The following is a 15,513-nucleotide window of genomic DNA, read 5'->3' as shown; positions in this document are numbered from 1 at the left end:
AATAGTGAAAAGGTGGAAACAAATCAGAGTCCACCAACTGGTGAAGGAATGACAGGTGTGGGGTATCCATCCGCTGGAATAGTACTCAGCCATGAAAAGGAATGAAGCACTGAGGCACGCCACACACGGATGAGCCTCGAACATAGTATTCTGAATAAAAGAAGCCAGTCGCAAAACACCACATACTGTTGGATGCCATTCATAGGAAGTGTCCAGAACAGGAAATCCATAGAGATGGAAAATAGTGTTGCCTATGACTAGGTAAAGGAGGGCATGGGACTGATTCCTAATGGGTTTGGGTTTTTGGGGGCAGATGACAAAAATGCTCTGAAATTAGATAGTGGTGGTGGTTGCACAACTCAGTGAATTGTACACTGAACTGTATCCTGTGAAAGGGTGAACTTCACTGTATGTGAGTTCTACCCCAAGAGAGCTGTTACTTAGAAAACGCTAGCAAACTGTATTAGGTAAGTTGATTGGTATCTCATTTAATTCTTAAAATGAGCCACACCAGAGGTAGAGAGGTGGTCTAGTGGAGTAAAGAGCACAGACTTTCTAGTCCAGCTATGAGAATACAGCCCCAACTCTACCCTCTACTAGTTCAGGGACGTTGAACAGGCCCTCAACCTTCACGAGACTCAGAGTCCTCATCCGCAAAATGGGCACAATGGTCCGTATGTTATATACACAGCATGGTGCCTGGGGTGTGTAGGCATCCATACTATGACAGATGCTTCCTTCACAACGTCCTCCCATCCTTTCCTACTTCTCCAGCCCCTCAAAGTGCAGTCACCCTTAGAGGCTGAGGATGGTGAAGCATAAGGAGAAGCATTTCTGAGAGGCTTGCATCTACTTCTCTCTGTCACCTCGCTCTTGTGTGTTCAGCATCATGGGACACAGAAGGATGGGGTGGTTACAATTCTAGCTAGTCTCTGTCAGACACTTTTGCAGCAGATTTATGTTTTGTTTTTTTTCATTTCACCCCAGAAAAGTGGTCTGGGCTGTAGATATGATCCATTCATTCATTCATTCATTCATTCATTCATTATTAGACACCATGTACAGGCCAGGCTGTGCTCTAGGATGCAGTGGGGACCAAGACAGTGCAGGGTCTGGGCTTCATGGGGCTGCTATTCGAGTAGGGGGAGGTAGAGAATAAAGAAGTAAACCTATGAATGATGTATCTTCTGATCAGTTATAATGCAATTAAGACAAATAAAGGTGGAAGGGACTTCCTTATATTGGTGTTCAAGGAAGGTTACTCTGAAAAACTGGCTTCTGAGCTCAGAAAGGAGGAGGGCATTGAAGCGGAGGGAGCTGACGTGGGAACAAGCCCGGCACGTTGAAAGAACAGCAAGGAGGCCAGGGCGGCACGGGGGAGTGAGAAGGGGAGACCCTGAGGCGGGCGGGGGCCTATCTCACAGAACGCGCTGTCTGCATTAGGGGCTTGGATTTTGTACCTGGTGCAGTCGGCTGCCCTGGGAAGGTTCCCTAGACTTCTTCTGAGGGGGAACTGGAAGGGAACAGCAGAATCCCAGGGAATATGTCCAGTATGGTGTCTCCTCATGCTTATGGCAATGGAGTGAGGGGGAGTCATTTGCAACAAGTCGGTTGGTTCCCTCCACAACGCCCAGCCAGCACATACTGCCTCTGGCTGGCTGGAGCAAAATTCTTACCACGAAGATTCCATCTGGTACCTACTATGGACCCAGCTGGACAAGCAGCCTCCCTCCCTGGATGCTGCCTTGAAGCATCTTCCTTCTGGTCAGGTCACGTGGAGCACATGAGGTTGGGTGGTGTTTTTCGCTTTGCTGTACATCAAGCCTGTTCTTTGGCTGTAAATTGTTTCTGAAGAAACGGAGGCTCACAGATGCTTACTTGTACAAACCTTGTCAGAAACAGATGGGGGTGTCTGTACCAGGGAGGGGGCAATGCACTGAAACAGGCTTTGTCCTCATACAGATGTGGGGTTCACAGTCACTCAGTGGACACCTAGATTGTGTGTGTGTGTCTGTGTGTGTGTGTACAGACTGAGATAGAGAGAAGGCTGTGGCAGGAAGTGTTCACTTGGCCAAGTTTTAACAACAAACATGGAGCAGTTTGTGGCCAAGCAGTCAGTCTGGAACGAAAAACAAACAGACAGAGCAGGGGACTGAGAAAGGCAGGGATGGGTTTACCAAGCCACTCCCGGGACGCAGGAGGAAGCACAACATGCTCGGCTCTTTCATCTTGTTGCCAACAGACACTGTGAGCAGCCAGCTCCCCCTTCTTCTTGGTGAAGAGAACCCCAGTTCTGACAACATGCCCATTCTCCCTGGGGAAGGGATCTCCACCCCCAGCTCGGGGTGAATCCAGATGTGAGCACCCCTCTGCCCTGTTCAGAGGTTCATTTGAACGTGGGCAGGTGATGCAGTGCTAGTCAATGAGGGTGGAAGGCAAGTTCTGCTGGGACTAGTGGGAAAGGTCTCCTCTCTCTTAAAAAGGGATGCGAGAAGAAACTGCTTCTCTTACGCTTCAGCTATCTACAGTATTGGCCTGCAGAACCCGGATGTGCGGCAGCCATTTTGGCACCACGAGGTGAGCTGGCAAGCATTTAGGGGTTAGTCAGGCAGAAAGGTAGAAAAAAATCTGAGTTCTCAGTGATGCCACTGAGTCTCTGAATTGACCAATTCTGGAGCCTCCTGCCTCTGGCCTTCTTGCTATGTGAGATAAGTTTTCCTTGTCGTTTAAGCCATTTCAAGCAGGGCTCCCAGGTACTTCTATCCTAATCAATACTGTCTCCCTCACTGGAAAAATTTGAAGGTAATGACCATGGCTTCCTCACCTCCAGATCTCCAGCACCCAACACAAAGCCCAGCTTATTGTTGGATGGAAAGATGGATGGATGGAAAGATGGATGGATGGAGCTCACCATCTCTCACAGCAACTTTGTCCCAGCATCTGCTCATCTTGCCCACGCTCAAATGAACCTCTGAACAGGGCAGAGGGATGCTCACACCTGGATTTACCCCTGAGCTGAGGGTGGAGATTCATTCCCCAGGGAGAATGGGTATGTCATCAGAACTGGGGTTCTCTTTACCAAGAAGAAGGGGGACCTTCTACTCACAGTGTCTGTTGGCAACCAGATGAAAGAGCCGAGCATTTTGTGTTTCTTCCTGCATGCTGGGAGTGGCTTGGTAAACCCATCCCGCCTCTCTCATTTTATCCTATCAAGGTCAAAGTGGACTGAAGAGGCATAAAGTCCCAAACTCAGAAGAACTGGATGAAGCCTTCACCTAACACAGGCCTGAGCTCTGCCTGCGTCTAACAGGAATACTGAGACCCTCCCAGCAAAGGTCTCAGAAAGAGCCCCTTGCCCAGGGCTCCCTGCAAACTCTGCCTCTCCCTTGGAGATAATGCACTTTGGGGACCCCTCCCCGGGCCTCCACCTCCCAACACACAGCACAGGAGCTGTCCACATCTGCTGCAAAGGAACCAGCTCTGGGATTTTGGAACAGGTCTCCCCGTGTCCCAAAGCCTCAGTTTCTACGCTGGATAAAGGGTAACTGCAGTGGCCCTAGTGACCTTCTTAAACAGCCTGCATCACAGAATCCAAAGCTTCCATGTGAAGATAACGCTTGGAATAACCCACCCCCAGCGAGACAGGGCAGCAGCAAGAAGGCAGTTTCATCCTTCTGCTGAGTCATAAGCTGATCCCTTTGCACATGTTGCACATGTGTGAGACAGCAAGCCCTGGGGCAGGGTGGCATCTATGGCTATGGAAGAGGAGGACATCTTTCTAAGGTCTTATCTAAGGATTGACCCATGACCTTGACCTCTGGGCAATGAACACTGATAGCTAAGACATCACTCCCCACAGGCCATTATGCATCCACACAGTGGGACCTTGCTGCCTGGGAGAGCCCAGTGGAATGTCAAGCAAACAGTCAAGTCGATAACTGGGTGCTTCATCCCACAGCCCTTGGACCGTGTGTCTGGGTGTAGGAGGGGGACTCTGTGCCTGTGAGTGTGTGCCCAGCCCTGTAGACCGGGGTCTTCCAAGGGACTTGCCCCAGTGTGAAGGAAAGACCCCGCCCAGCAATGACGAAGTGGCTAGGACATCTTTCCACAGCATCTGGGAGGAACAGGCAGGGCCGGATGTGGGCCGCTGACCTTCTCCCTTCCTCCTGCAGAGGAAGCTCCTCCTGCAGCCACCTTTGTGCTGACCACTGGGCGGTTACAAATGCGTTCCCTGCCTGTCGGTCCCTTCCTGAGCAGTGAGGAGCAGCTCAGTCAACCCAGCCCAGCCTCCACTCCCGGGAAAGCCAGCCTGGGGAAAGAGCTGCGCTCCCTGGCTTCTGACCAGTGCAGGGTGGGGTGGGGGGCAAGGACCAGAGGCCAGCTGAGGCCTTCACCCGGCCTCTTCTGGAGCTTGGCTCCCTCCCCTCCCCCAGAGGAAAATAGACACAGGGTCAGAAAAGACTTCCCTGAACTAATAGTACACGACTGCGGAAGGCCTGGACCAGGGCAGGCAGGCGCATGGAGAGCATCCCCTGGCAGGGAAGGTGGTCAAGAAATTTCATTTAACAAAACACGTTTATAGTGTGTCTCATGTGCCCTTTATAATTATCACCTTATTTAAACCTTACATAATCCCCAACCCTATGAGGAAGGTGTTATCATTATGTCCGTTTTACAAACGAGGAGGAGGTTGAGGCACAGAGAAGTTAAGCAACTGGCCCGAGATTGCCCATCTAGTAAGTGGCAGAGCATGGATTTCAACACAGGCTACAGAGTTGACGCTCTTAATTAATATGCCAACCCTACCTCCCAAAGGTACAAAAATAAGAGAATCACTTGAGCATCATGTGTTTACTAGGCACCGTCACAGGGTCCTGCCTGGAACACACCACTTGGGAGACCAGCATATAACTGTGCCACGGCTACCCTGCTGTTAGGTGATGGGAGTGATCGGAGCTATATTGTGAAGGTACCCAGGGCAGCTGTATGGTGAAGTGGGAGGGCAGGAGATAGAAGGATGAATTCCATTTGACGGCAGCTCCTGCTATGTGGTGTGCCAGGTACTTTCAAATATGCAATTTCATTTAATCCTTGCAAAAACCTCATGAGGAAAATGAAGGTCAGAGTAGTCAAGTAACTTACCCAAGGATGCACAGCCAGCCACTGGCCCAACCGAGGTCTCTCTGATAGCAAGGACAGATGACTTTCCACTACACCAGGAGTATGCTAGGAGCACTTGCCAACTAAAGGATGGGACTCAGAGAATTCAAGTAGCCTGCCAAGGTCAACAGGCAGCAGGGGGCTGAGCTAGGATTCAAACACAGGCCTGCCTGATGCCTGATGAGCAACTGCCAAGGCCTGGGGTTCTTCTTGGCTCTGCTGTTCTCAGGACTTCAAGCCCCCGGTCGGGGATCTCTTAGGAGGGAAGGACAGGAGGGAAGTCCGTGCTCTTGTCCCACTGACAAGGAGGGCCTGACTGTGGCTGGGAGCATTCAGGGCACCTGAGGCTGGCTGACCCCTGGTGTTTCAGGAGGTAGAGCCAGGTGCAGGTGTGGGGCTTGGTGGGGAGGACTGCTGGTCCTCTGCCCCTGTCTGAGGATGCTTCCCACTCTCCAGGCCCAGCTCTCAGCATAAACAAGGTTTTGGAGACCCCCACTGCAACCCAGCTCTCCTGATTTAAAAAAAGGAAAAATAGGAAAGATTGCCTCTCAATTTGTGTGTTATTTTGTTAAAAGCAGGGGCAGACAAAAAGGCCCCACCAATTTCTGTCTTGCCCTGGGCCCCTTAACCGCAGCTCCAGTTGGGGGTGGGGGGAGCAGGTGTAGGGGAGTTCAGTCCCAGCACTGTGGGTGAGCAGGCGGGGGGCCAGTCTGGGGTGCCGACCCCCTAATCCCCCACCAATGGAATGTGCTTGATTCCAGGAGGCTAATGTTTTGGGGGTGGGGGAGCTGCAGAAGTCCCCTTTAAAAAGCCAAACGTTCAGGCAGGCCTGTGGCCCCGCTGTTTGACGGTTCTTGATGGATGAGCCTTCGACCCTCCTGTGGAGCCTCCTTCTCTCCCTCCTCACTCGCCCCCCTCACTCTGTGAGGTCTGGCTTGTGCAAGGAAGCCTGTCAGTGTTGGGACATGTTGGCCCATGGCCTGCAGCGGGATGGGGCCTCTGAGGATGCCTGCATCTGGCCCTCTCCTCAGAGGGCTCCTCCAGCCCCAGGCCTCAGGGTCTTGGGCGCTTCCCTTTCAAAGCTGCAAAATGATCACCATTAATGTCGCTTGTCTCCTGGAGGCGCTGAAAGTAGGATGAGGAGGCCCTGGCTGCAGAGGACCCAGGGCTAGATCTGGCTTATTGGGGCTGGCTCGGTGGATGTCGTGTGGGGTTTTGCCCATGGGAGGCAGGGGCTATTAGGACCACCCTGGGACTGCGGTGAGTTCAGCTGTGGACCTCTGTGGAGAGGTGGCTCTTGCCTGGGTCCTCCTGGAGGAACCACCTTGGAGCCTGACAGGGCTGGGACCAGGGCAGGCAGCACGTGAGGTTCATAGGTGAGCCCCTGCACCACCCTGAGAGGGAGTGCCTCCTTAAATTTTGTGCCCTTGGCACCAGGCTTGCCTCTTCCCAGTCCTGGCCCTGGAGCCTCATTACCTCCAACAGAAAGTCTGATTTGATTGCCCTCATACTCTACACTGAGATGCTTGGATCCAGAGGACCTCAGAGGAGCCCACATGGAGGGGCAATTCAGTGTGGAGAACTGGGGACCCAGTTTATGCATCAGCATGTGCCAGCGCTGGGATGTCAGGCTTGGAGGGGGTGAGTTGGGTGGAGGAAGGACCACCCAGGTCAGCTGTCTGCCCTCAGGAGCCTGCCGTCTCTGCTGAAGGGTCTGCTCTAGGCCAGTGCCGTCCAACAGGATCGGAGCACAAGCTACAAATGTGAGCCACGCATTTAATTTTAAATTTCTAGAAGTCATATTAAAAAAGGAAAAAGAAAGAGGTGAAATTCATTTTGATAACACTGTTTCAACATCAATCAATATAAAAAAAGTATTGAGATATTTTCTATATTTTTTTGTACTAAGTTTTTGAAAGCCAGTGCATAGGTTGCACTTACAGCGCAAGTCGATTTGCACTAGCCACACTTCAGGTGCTGGGTAGCCACATGTGGCTAGCGGCTAGCATTGGACAGTGCAGCCCTAGACTGTGTGGCTTGCGTCATGGGGACAGCACCTTGATTTCAAGGAGAGGAAAAAACAGGATACGCCAAGGTGTGGCACGTTTGGGGGCCTTGAAGAGGGGCTTACGGGTTTCTTCTTGGAGACTTTTCAGGCTGGGTTGGCCTGCTCCACCTCCTGGCGTGTTGAAGGCGATCTGGATGCAAGGATGGTTCCTGAGCTCTGGTCCCCAGGCCTGAGCTTGCAGAATCTCTGTCTTCAGGGTCTTGCTGTGTGTGTCACCCAAGCAGCAGTGCGAGACAGAGAGCTGAGCACTGGGCTGGAGTCAGGACGTGCAGGTTCCAACCCAGCTAGGCTTTGAACTCTGTGTGATGTGGGCAGGTCATATTTCCTCCCTGGGCCTCAGTTTCTCTGTGGGGAAATGAGCAGGCTGATTAGGTATCAATTCATTGGTTATCAGTGGCATAGATGGAAATTACTCAACATCCCTGCCTCCCACCTCACACCTGAAACCCTGAATCCTCATTGAATGGACATAAAAAGGGGATGCCACAGGGGTTCCTGCATGCTCAGGGCATGCTCTGGGGCTGTAGAATAGAGGGCTTCTAGGTTGGCACACTTTTCCAGGTCTCACAAAGTTGCTGCCTGCTAAAAATAATCCCCTTCCACATTGGCCTGCCACAGCTCAAGTCCATTCATGGATGTATACTGAGCCCTCCAGAAAGTCAGATCCTCAAAGTACTACTGCTCAACGGGCTCGTGTGGCAGGGTGAGGCACCCTCTTCCGACACGTAGATGGATTGGTTCCTAAGGCCATCCCCTTAAGCCCACTGCCTCTTTAGTCCAGAATGAGCAGATTCTTTGAAAGACAAGAGCAGGTCTTTGTCCTCAAGAAGCTTGTGATCTAACCTGGAGCCTGATTATTCACGGAAAGCCAACACTCATTCGAGGTGAATGCTAATACGCAGAGAACGATAAAGACAAGAGGGTGGAGAGGCTGCAACAGGATGGGTGGTCAGGAAGCCGGCTAGAGGCAGAGCTGGGATGTGAGCCAGCTTGGAAGAGGGGACAGATCACTTCAAGGAGCTGCACAGGCACACAGGTCTGAGAACACACAGTGTGTCCGGACACCCCAGTTGGATGTGTGACTCAAGCCCACGGTTGGGCAGGGAAACAGAGGTTCCGGATTTGGGAGTAGGAGGTGGGCCAGTCCAGGAAAGGTGAGATCCAGGCCCAGGAAGTTGTAGCAGGGAGCCACTGATGGTTCCTGGGCAGAAGACGTGCATAAGGTGGTATTCCAGGCAGGTGAATCTGAAAGCAATATGCCTGGGAGGCAGGGGGGCGAGGGCGCAACCCTGGAGGCAAGAAATTTACCCAGGAGGCCCAGGACCACCATGAAAATAATTGACACTCATATTAGGGGCAAAGCTCTTCATTCCCCTTCTCATTTAATCCTGCTCCAACTCAGTGAAATACATAGAGTGGGTATTATTGTCCCCATCTGACAGATAAAGAAATTGAAGCTCAGAGGAATTAATTGATTTGTCCAAAGGGACTCAAGGTGGGAAATCAAATTGAGGCTACTTGTATCAAGTCCTGAACTCTTCCTACTATGCCATGTCTCAGTGGTCCAGGAAAAGGGGGGCCCAAAATGAGGAGACAGAGGCGACCAAGCTTCCCCGGAGGCATGAAGTATGTTTAGAGGAAAGTGGAACTCACTTGAGCCAAGCTTCTCTCAGAAGTCTTCACACTTAAATACTGATCTGGTGCATCTGATCCGGCTGACGCTGAGATAGATGCCCAGGCTGAGAGTCAGCGAGGCCTGAGTTCAAGTCTCAGCTGGCCACTTGCCCACTGTGTAACTTTGGGCTCTTGAGCTCTCTGAGCCTCAGTTTCCTCATCTATAAATTGAGATACCTGTACACGGGGGCTCGTAAGGAGTGAGATTACTAGAGCCCAGAGAGATCCACCTCTCAGTCAGTCCCTCAAGTCTAACTGAAGCCAACCCACTGCTCCGTGTGCTGACACACAAGCCTCCTTCTCCCCAACGGTTAACCAGGAGACCACCACCCTACCCCTGCAGCTGCTCCCAGCCTCACATTCCCTCTGCCTCCCTCAGACTCCTCTCCTCCCAAGGACGTCCACGCACACCCTGTTTCATGTGGCCCCAAAGAGCAGGAGGCTGAGAAGGCGTTTCTCCGGTCTGGCAGAGGGCTTTCTAGAAAGTGCGCTGAGCCCCACAATTGCCTAATGATCATGAGAATCACTTAGCAAGAGGAAAAGCCAGACCTTTGCCCTGGCTCCCCTCACAGGTGATGAGGTTAATCGGGAATTCTCTTTCCCTCACTCAGGGCAGCTGGTGGGGGTCTGGCTCCCCAATGACCTGGGGACACATTAGTCAGCGATAAGAGGGGCTTTCCAGCCCCTTTTATCCTGTTTACAATACACTGGCTCTCCTTGGACAAAACCCTGCCCCCCCAAGCCTTCTCCTGGCTGTTACGGCTACAGGAGACAATTTGCTGATGGACTCTCCGTGGAGGGCAGCTTCCTTGGAGACCCCTCCCCACCTCCCACAGCACCCGGGGCAACATCCCCTCCACCTGGTGGGTCCTGGAAGGGGCCCCAGATGCTTGTTTTTCTCAGCTCATTGCAGCCTCTGAATTCAGAAATGTCATCTTTTCTGTCTGCTCAGCTTTAATCGAAGGGGCTGGGGAGCAAACCCAGAGGCAGTGCGATTATGTTTCTCTGGCTTTGGCGGGACGATTAGGGTTTTGTTGTTTTCCAAAGCAGAAGCCACCAGAGGTGTCTTACTTAGCCGTGGCAAGGCCCTCTTTGGGTCAAAAAGGCAGGATGCTGCAGCAGCTACCTGCAGGGCGGTGTGGGACTGCAGCCTGGACCTCGCTCCCCTCTCCCCTAGTCAGCTTGGGCAAGCAAGTTAATTTCTCTGGAGCTCAGCACGCTTGTCTAGAAAATCAGGATGGTGATGCCTGTGCTGCCTCCCACTAGAGAGTTATGAGCACAGGATAAGAAGTGGTTGCGAAAACACTTAAAGAGGAGGCATTTTGTTTAGCTCTCTGCACTGATTTCAAGTGACGAGTCTTTCGGCAAGAATGGCCCCTCTGAGGTAGACAGTTTATAATTGCCTGAAAGTCAACTGTCAAATGATTCTGGGCCTCCAAAACTGCAGGCAGGCAGAATACTTAGGAGAGTGAGTTGATTAAGCAGAGTCCATTTCAGGGCAACAGATATTTAACAAGCACCTACCTGTACCAGTCACTGAGCTGGATCTGGGGAGATGCAGGGGTGAGAGACACATCTCCTGCTCTCAGGCTGGTGGACAGAATTGCGACACTGGTGACTGGTGCTGAGAAGGAGCACAGGGTGCCAGAGAAGCACAGGGGAGAAGTTCCAACCCAGCCTGGATGTCAGAGGTGCTCCCCAAGATGGGTGAAACCAGAGCTGAGACTTGAACAAGTGGAAGTCAATCAGGCCTGAGGCAGAGGGAAGGGTGTTGAAGCACAGGGAACAGTGCATGCAAAGGCCAGAGGACACAAAGGCCCTTGTGAAAAGAGCTGCAATTAATTACTCTAGTTAAGATGAGGGAAATGGCCAGGGATGTGACCAGTGAGGAGGGCTCTGTCTGCCAAATAAGAATTTTTTACTGTGTTCTGTAGGCACCAGAAAGCTATCAAAAGCCTCAACATATATATGACACCACATCTCTGTCTTAGAAAGATCTTCTGGGTAACATCGAAGAGGGTGATCGGAAAGGGGAGGGAGTGGTTGAGGAATGATGAGGGGCTCTCAATAGGCTCTTCCAGTCTGGTAGGGGAAATGAGACATAGTCACAGCTGGCACCAACTGTGTAAGGTGGCATTTGAGCATTGGCACAGGTGGGGTAGACAATAGTGGAAAGTGGTGCTCAGGAAGAAACAGGATCAGAAGGTGGACTGGGAGGGGGTCAGAGCCCAGGGTGGGGGAGTACAGGGAGCACAGTTGGTTTGGTAGAATGGATAACAGAATTGTTTTATTCAACCTGTTTGAGATGGCCAGAGAGACACAACAGATTAATTTGGTTTCAGAGATAAGAATTAAATTCCATCAAATTGGACAGATCAAAAATGCTCTTCAGAGCATTCAAGTTTATCATACCACAAAGGGAACAAAGAGGTTAACTATAGATTGGTTTGCCAAATCCTGGAACTGCAGAACCGTGGGGCACCTCTTGAAGTTCAAACAAAAGGAGAGAGCAAGGAGTTGTCATCTTGGTTTTCCTGAAACACTACTTCATTCCGTTACCCAAGGCTCAGAGCCCTCCAGAGGTTCCCCATGGCCACAAGGTGGATGAAAAGCATCTTCCTATCCACAGCATGACTGACTCACCATTTCAGCTTCATCTTCCTCTACTGCAGAAACCCTCTACTTTAGCCAAGAGGAACCACACAAACTGCCCATGAATACCTACACCTTCCCAACTTTACCCTCTGCTCGCCAGGAACGCCCTGTGCCTGCCTCTCCATACATCTTAATCCTTCTTGTACTTCAAGGTCCAGCTGAAATCTCATCTCTTCTGGCAAGTCTTCTTTCATCACCCAAATTCAAAGGGACCTCTTCCTTCCCTGCATTCTGACAGAACTTCATTTTCTTTACTACTCACTACACATTCATACATCGTCTTTCACTGATAACTTTTCGTAAGCCCTGTACCCTGTCTGTCCAACTAGATGACAAACTTTTCGGGGTTGAATATCTAGTGCTACATAACAAACTACACCAAAATTCAGTGGCTTAAAATATCATCCATTTCACCATATCTCTTGATTTCCTGGGACAGGAATTCAGGCATAGGCTCATTTCGGTGATTGTTCTGTTCCATGTGTGGTCTGCAGAGGTCACTTGGTGGGATTCAGCTGGTGTATAGACCAGCATGGTGGGTACAAGAAGGCTTCAATTACATATCTGGTGTTTTGACTGGAAGACGGCTCAGCTAGGTATGTTGAGTGGAGTACTTACAGACATGGTCTTTCCAGTACCATGGCCTCAGGGTAGTCAGAGTTCTTCCAAGGTGACTCAGCGTTAGCAAAATGAGTGCCCCAAAAAGCTGAGTGGAAGCTGCAAGACTTTTATGACTTGGCCTTGGAAATGCCAGAATTTCACTTCTGCCACATTCAATTGGTCAAGCAAGGCACTAAGGCCAGCTCAGATTTAAAGGGAATGGAATTGATTCCGTCTTTATTGGGAACAGTGGCAAAGAATATGAGACCATCTTTATTCTGCCACACCATCTTGTCCTAAGACCTAGGCAAGCAAAGTCCCTGGCCCAGGTCCCAGGCTTCAGGGGGCCTCACGCTTTGGAGTGCTACTTTTGAATTTTTCTAAGTCCTCTTCAGTGATGGGGGTCGTTCTAGTCTGTTTCTCCTCTTCAGGGTAATCTCTAACCCTCCACCCCATGCATGGGGTTGACCAAGTGCCCTGAAAAGCTTCAGGACTCATGCCAATGGGTTGTCCAGGGCAACCTGGCAAGCAAATTGCTTCTATTGGCTAGCACAGTATTTCTTTTGTGGCATTGCACAAGTTCAGGCCACCAGAATGGTATTGACTTGTTGATTTTGGGTGATTCTCATTCACATTGGATACAGGATGAGTTCAAGACTCTGGGCTACTGACAGTCTACTGCTGACCCTTGAGTTTTAGCCACCTGTGTGGGTACATGCCATGGCTCTTGCCAGCCTGTGTTCTTACCACAGGGCTGCCTCCAGTCTATAGCACACCAGAATAGTAGGGGTGGCATCATCCTGTGCCCTGTGTGGGGCTCCCCACCTCCACCTGGTAAGGATGGTCATCCCACCCCCTCCACAGGCTTTGTACCACATGTCGAGCAGTCCTCCAGAGGTGGCCATGCCTATCTTCTCCACTTGAGACCATTACTCTGCCGACTGACTTTTACAATCAATGTCCTCTCTTTCTTCTGACAAATGTAATGACCCCATGAACCACTGGGTGGTTCTTAAGCAGGGCCAGGTGAGGGCCATATATTCCTTGCATGAATTGGACTTCTCTTCTTCCTCCACCCATGGGTCCCTAGCCTAACCACCTTTCTCCCCTGACAACTGGCTTCAGTGTGTGGAAGACAGGGGTGCAGTCAACACTGGAAGAGATCATATTCTAGGAATGCAGCAATCAAGGCCTAAAGAATTCAAGAGAAGACATGGTTGGAAGAAATATTATTGTACATTTACACTACAAAATTCTGAGCAGTGAATTATTATTCATATTTACCTGCATACTCTAGGCAAAACATGGCATTAGTGTCATCATCAATGAAACACAGTAGCAAACTTTGGGTCATTAGAAGTCAGCATTCATGGGCAGTGTGAAGGATGATGCAGCATCCTGAGTAAGGACGTAACCATCGTTAAATAAATAAATGAAAACTCAGTTGAGGTATCATCTCCTCTTTGATGCCCTCCTGAATCCCCAAACTAGGCTAAGTGTCCCTCCTCTCTCATCCCATAGTTCCTAGTCAACTGTATCCCACACTCACCACATAGTATTCTAATTATCTGTGCAGATGTTTCCCTCCCAGTATATTAAAGAACTTCTATGGCAAACTGACGTCTTGCTCATCTTTGTACCCCACACCTTGCATTGTGCCTGATACATACTATGAGCCCCACGAATATATGTAGGATGATTCATGGAAAGAGACCACTGGACTAAGTCAGGTGGACTCTGGTGAGCCTAGAAAACAGTTCTAGGAGAGGCTGGAGAACAAGGCACCCATGCAGAATGTTGGCAGTGTACACCAATTGTCCAAGCAGTTTAGCCGTAAAAGAAAAAGAAATGGGATAAAGGTTAAAAGTTCAGGGAGGTGGACTGGTGGAGTTTTCTTCTCTTTAGAGGAAGGCCCAACCATACAAAGGCCTAAGAGACTGAGACACAGAGGGGAGGTCCTCTGGACTTCAATTTCCTTATCTGCCTTACCTGCCTCACAGGGATGCTGTGAGGTCCAAAGAAGAAAGAGATATAGGCATAAAAATTCTTTGAGAAAATTTCTATCTAACCTCTGATAACTTCCAACTACCTATAGAATAAAAATCTATACATAAAAATTTAAGCATGACATTTAAGATTCCCCATGATCTGGCTCTAACTTTCCTTCTAGTACTATTATTGCCCCAAGCCCCCCAAACCAGCCACAGGAGATCTACGTTTTTTCCACTTATTTGCCTTTGCTCAAGCTATCCCCTCAGCCTCAAATGCCCTTCCCTTCATCTCCACTAAGCCAGTAAAATAAACATTTACAGAGTGGCTAGTGTGTGCAAGACTGTTAAAACTCCACTGATTCTATTGATTCATATGTGATTTAGTCCAAGAATCCTTCTTGCTCTTCTCCAAAGAAATGGTATTTTGTATCAATTGTAGCACGCACTCTACCTGAAAACATAGTTTGAAGGCATAGTTAGTCCTCAGAACGGACTACGAGAGATGAGAGATTTGAGGGCTGTCTTTCTACCCCCGATATCTGTGTCTGGTAATAGTAGGTGCTCACTAATAAATAAATATTAGAATAAGTGCAAAAATGTTAAGGATGTACATGGGTGGACAGCCTCTTCGGACACAAAACTGGGTGGGATCCAGCATACAGGAAAACAGAAGCATCAACTTGTCAAAGGAAGAGGAACATCTCCTCCCTTGGGAGGAACTGCAGATAAGCCTGGGAGGATGGAAATGGGTTAGGTCTATGTGGAGAGGCCGAAGTGTTCAAATCCTTTAAGTCCTAACTCAAATACCATCTCCTACATTAAGTGTTTCCTGAATCCCCTACCGGAGCCGAACCCCAGCTTGGCTCAATCTCTGGACTTTCTAGCCTGAAGATGTTTATTTGTACACATATCTTATTTCCTTTCCTAGATCGCGACCTCTTTGAGGGCGGAGGAAGCCTGTTTCTCCACAGCACACATGACACATAGTAACCACTCATTCATTGCTAGTTTATTGGATGGATAAATGGGGGGAAGAGGGATGGGCGGGAGAGTGAATGGACAAACTTGAGATAAGAGAAGCTTGCGCCAGAGACTGCAGTGAAGAGCGAAATCTCCAGACCCACAATTAAACAGTTTAATTCGAAGCCAAGCGAAACCCTCCCAGCCTTCCTCCACCAGCGCAGAGCAAGCACCCGCCTGCTCTCCTCTCACCTTGCTCTGAGGACCTCACGTCAGTACTCTGTGACTGCCCTCGCCAATGCCTGACTCAATGCTGGAGACAACCTCCTGTCAAAACCTATACTTCCTCGTCCCCCATCTGGGGCAGAACCTCTGACTACACTTAACCACCTTCTCCAGGCTTCT

The sequence above is a fragment of the Equus quagga genome, chromosome 11, assembly GCF_021613505.1.
Source record: "Equus quagga isolate Etosha38 chromosome 11, UCLA_HA_Equagga_1.0, whole genome shotgun sequence".
NCBI lineage: Eukaryota > Metazoa > Chordata > Mammalia > Perissodactyla > Equidae > Equus > Equus quagga.
The sequence above is the reverse complement of the archived record's forward strand: the minus strand, read 5'-3'. Positions refer to the sequence as shown.